This window comes from Rutidosis leptorrhynchoides, chromosome 1 (assembly GCF_046630445.1).
Source record: "Rutidosis leptorrhynchoides isolate AG116_Rl617_1_P2 chromosome 1, CSIRO_AGI_Rlap_v1, whole genome shotgun sequence".
NCBI classification, from domain to species: domain Eukaryota; kingdom Viridiplantae; phylum Streptophyta; class Magnoliopsida; order Asterales; family Asteraceae; genus Rutidosis; species Rutidosis leptorrhynchoides.
Window position 1 is genome coordinate 345,655,769 of NC_092333.1, and position 5,553 is coordinate 345,661,321.

Here is a 5,553-nt window from a genome sequence, read left to right on the forward strand (position 1 = left end):
ACATGAGTACGGAGCAAGATATTTGTTGAAGGCTTCATCGGATCCAGAATTACCTAGATTCTTTGAATATATGGTATGGTCCTGGTATTTGGCCTTGGTCTCCTTCATGGTTTGCTCAATCTGTTTTTCAGTACCAAATTTTCTATCGAGCGTTCCCAACACTCTCTTCTTTATCATTAAACTTTTGACCGTTTAGACCATCTACAATTTTTCTGTTTCCTCTGCATTTAATGCTACGATATCTTAATCATCGGTTGTCATTCCGAAGTGGTTTCAAGAGAATTGTGTTTTTTTAGATGATTAAACGCTGATGGCATCATGGTGGAATATGAAAGGTTCCCCGATAACAATAAAAGAGCACGCATACATATCAAAGTTATAATAAGGTTGTTTCAAATGAAGAGTCGAAGTTGATTTGCTGGAGCTGTGACGAAATTGGCTAATTTGAAAAGGGATCACAAAGTTATTTTTGCTAATAAATGCCAAAGGATCTGATGCGGCTACATGTTAAACTTTTACTCAATTATCGAGAGTTTCTCAGGTGCATAACTATATGCATACATTTTTCCTTCCGTAGATGAATTTCGGTTGGTTCATTCTCTCGATTGAGGTGTTTTCAAGAATCATGAAATATTTAAACGCAGATTGTAATCATCAAAATACAAATGAGGTTTAAGATGAACTTAAGTGGCAAACTTGAAGAATTATTTAGTTTCATATGTTATAGTTAATATTTTAATTCATTTTAATTGTCCAATGTTGATAGTCCTCAGTTGATAGTCCACAGTTAGCAGTGTACAGATAATAATTCATATATAGTTTACTATATAATATTCAAATTAATTAATACGTATCGTGACCCGTGTACATGTCTCAGACTCGATCACAACTCAAACTATATATATTATTGTAAAATCAACCTCAACCCTGTATAGCTAACTCCCGCATTACTGCATATAGAGTGTCTATGGTTATTCCAAATAATATATATAGATGGGTCGATATGATATGTTAAAACCTTGTATACGTGTCCCGATATTTAAAGTGCGTAAAAATAAATAACAGAAATTTAAATGACGATAAATAAAATTGCGAGAATGTAAATTGCGATAATTAAATTGCGATATATAAAGTGTAATCATTTAGCTGGGAACAGTTAGCTAGGAACAGTTAGCGTGGATTCTTAACAAAATTTCTCATAGTTAATTTGTTTGTTTCTAACAAATTTTATTTTGTCCAATGTTTTCTTCATTATGCCACTTGTCAAATTCGGATAGGTCAAAATTCAAACATGAAATTGAATGAAAATGGTTATTATGTGATGAACGGATTCGTATAGCTGTGGTTGCAAGTAGGATAGTAAATGACTGTTGAATCAGATTCGAAGAATATACAGTGTAACTTATTAATGCGACATCTAAATATTCTTCGGGTATTACCTACCCGTTAAAATATTTTCACCATTAACAGTTTGTACAAGAGAATTTTTAATTACAAACTTTATGAAAACATATATACATATATATTTTCTTCAGATGTATTCATGGATTTAATGAGTTAATATGATATTAAACTCATTTGCTTTTCGGTTGGAACTAGAATAAATAATCTCTAAAACTTTAGAGATTACATATTCGCCATGTCGAACGAAGATAAATGAGGTAGAACGATACGTAGAACGAAGATCATACTCAAAGTACAGAATGAGATGTTGAGGCATGGATCATTGATGGTACTGGTATTGATGTTGGTGGTACTGTGGGTGTCGGTGATATTGCTGAAGCTGGTACATTTTGCACCATATTTTCTAGATTGATTACTCAAGCGTGAAGTTCGTTGACTTCTTCTATTATTCTGGGATGATTGTCAGTCGGAACGAGTGGATGAATAGGGCATTGAATTCGAGATAGTATATAATAGTGGCGAGATATTCGGGAAATGAGTGTGAAAATGGTGTTTCGAATGAGTTCGCCGGTAAGTGCTTCAGGTTCTTCGCCAAGAGTGCAAGTTGGTGGGTGGAAAGGATCGCCTTCTTCTCGTCTATATCGGTTAAGTCAACTACGAACCCATCAGATGAATTGGGGATGGATGATTGGTTGATTCATTCTGGTGTACTGCTTTCGGAGCTTAGGTGAAACTCTATATCAGAATAGCTGTCGGAATAACCATCGGAATAGCTATCGAAATCTGAGGGACTCGAACTGGTTACAGGATTCATCTCGTACGATCAGATGAAGGATTTTAGATAAGAAATAGATTATAGTATGTAGATTAGTACCCTACAATACATAATTTACATATGCATATATAATACTAAAATCTCATAAGTTACGGAGGAATCTACGGGAGTTGTCAAACAAAGTTACAGTAACAGATACGCTAAGATATGAAGTAGCAGATACGCTAAGATATGAATTTTGTCTATACACTATTCATGCAGTCAATGCAGTAAAACGTGTCTCGACTAAGAATGATAAGCAAGTGATTCTCTAAGAATGATAAGCAGGTAATTTTTGACACAAAATGATAAGCAAAACTTTTGACATGCAGACACGGTCGAAGTCCAGACTCACTAATGCATCCTAACAACTTATCAGTTAGACACACTAATGCAGACATGGTTCGCTAAGACCACCGCTCTGATACCAACTGTGAAGACCCGTCCTAATCCATCCGGACGAAGTCCATATCGATTATAAACGATTCACAACAGTTGATTACATCGCGAGGTACTTGACCTCTATATGATACATTTTACAAACATTGCATTCGTTTTTGAAAAGACAATCTTTCATTACAACGAAAGTTGACGACATGCATACCATTTCATAATATATTCAACTATAGTTGACTTAATAATAATATTAATGAACTCGACGACTCGAATACAACGTCTTTTGAAATATGCCATGAATGACTCCAAGTAATGTCCTTATAATGAGCAAATGCACAGCGGAAGATTTTTTCCGTACCTGAGAATAAACATGCTTTAAAGTGTCAACTAAAAGGTTGGTGAGTTCATTAGTTTAACATAAACAATCGTTTCTATCATTTTAATAGACCACAAGATTTCATATTTCCATTTCTCATAAACATACGTCCCATGCATAGAGACAAAAATATCATTCATATGGATTGAACACCTGGTAACCGACATTCACAATATGCATATAAGAATATCCCCATCATTCCGGGATCCTCCATCGGACATGATATAAATTTCAAAGTACTAAAGCATCCGGTACTTTGGATGGGGCTTGTTGGGCCCGATAGATCTATCTTTAGAGTTCGCGTCAATTAGGGTGTCTGTTCCCTAATTCTTAGATTACCAGACTTAATAAAAAGGGGCATATTCGATTTCGGTAATTCAACCATATAATGTAGTTTTGATTACTTGTGTCTATTTCGTAAAACATTTATAAAAGCAGCGCATGTATTCTCAGTCCCAAAAATATATATTGCAAAAGCATTTAAAAGGGGAATAATGAAACTCACCTAATGTATTTTGTAGTAAAAATACATATGACAACAATGAACAAGTGTAGGGTTGGCCTCGGATTCACGAACCTATATCATTTGTATATACATATTAACACATATATTGGTAATCGAATAAATTTGTATATAAAATTTGCATATACTTATTAGTCTTATTATAATATGTTAATATAAAAGTATAAATTATAACCTAATGTTATATATACAATGTATTAATATTTATATTTATATGTGTTTACATTATTATCTATAACATATTAAAATATATTTTTATACTATATGTAGCTTGATGAATATTTTAGAAAATAACATTTTATATAAAAATACAGTATGTAGTATTGTTATGATATTTATAATAAATATATTTTTATATAACCATCATTTGTCTGTTAAGCTAATAATCATCAATATACTAAAATAGTGATAATAATAACTAGATTCAACAATGAAAATAATAATTGTAATGATAACACTAACAATTTTATTAATAATTCATTTAAGTTGTAACTAAATTGTAACTTTAACCATTTTCATAATAATATATGCATCTAAAATCTTTATATTCATAATCATAATAATAATAATGTTGTTAATGATAATAATAATACTTTAAAATAAAAGTTTACTACTAATCCTAATCATATCAACAGTATTCACAATGATAAAATTAATACCTATGTTAATGATAACAATAATAATTCTATGAATCTTATTAATACCTCATTCATAAATCTTGCTAAGATAACTATAGTAATACTACCTAATTGATAATCTTAACAATAATAATAATTACCTTAATATTATTTATAAGATTTATAGTAATAATAATAATTATTATTAATATTACACTACTTATAATTATGCTAATAATACTAATACTTATAATACTTGTAATAATTATAATAAATGGATAATAATAATAATAACCTTAATAAGAATAATAATAACAATATCAAGATAAATAAAAAGAATTTGAAAACTACCTTAAGAACCCCTTTTAAAAAGAAAATTGCCCCAAGCAAGGATTGAACCCGCAACCTCTTGAAACCCGACAAACACTCTTAACCATTGGGCTGTTACCCCATTTCTGATTTATATCAGTTTTAAATAAATATAACCTGTTTAACCAAACTGTTCTCTCTTCTTCATCATCCAAATCCTTCGACTGTAACCCCAACAATACAACTAGATGCGACTTTTGGGTTTTAATTATCACTAGTAAACAACATTAAAACTAATAAAAGTATTATTGAAAGTAAAAAAAAAATATATGAAACAAAAAGCAGCCTTTGCTGCTGTCGCTACTTTAAAGGGGAGAAAAAAAAATGATTTTCAATCTAGGGTATGTATTAGATAAATGTTATAACACAAAAAAAATTGCTAATCATGTATTGAAACTATTAAACTCGTCAATTGAACTTTAAACATCACAACAAATTCGAATTTGATTGAAGAACAAGGTTTGACTTTTAAAGAACCAAAAGTTTGACTTTGAAATTTGAATTCATTAGAAAGAGTTAGAACTTGAGATTTTACCAAATGTTTGAGCGAAGGATTCCTAACAAGATTGCATTTATAGATTTTGTAGTTTGTTGAAAAATTGATTTTTGAAAAAAAAAGAAGTAGGAACAGAGATAGCGAGCTGTTTGTACCCTTTTCTGTTAAATTTGATTAAATAAAAATACTGGAAATCGATGTTGGTGTAATTTTGAGTGCTGGTGGAAAATTCGAAGGAGTCCAGTAAATAAATTAAGTAATCGTTCGTTCCCATTAATGGAGAAAGAGTCTTCAATCAATATTCAGAAGACAAGGGAAAAAAATAAAAAAATAAAAGGTGATATTGACAGATAACAAAATTTGGATACATCTATACCTACTTTTGATTTTTATTATCCGATTGTAAACAAAGGGAAACACTCCAGTACAGTTTGATTGATATAGATATCAAAACGTACAATCTTATATTTATTTAATTATAATTATATTGATGGTAATTAAAATACTAATAATAGTAATAATAATAATAATAATAATAAAAATAGTATTAATAATATT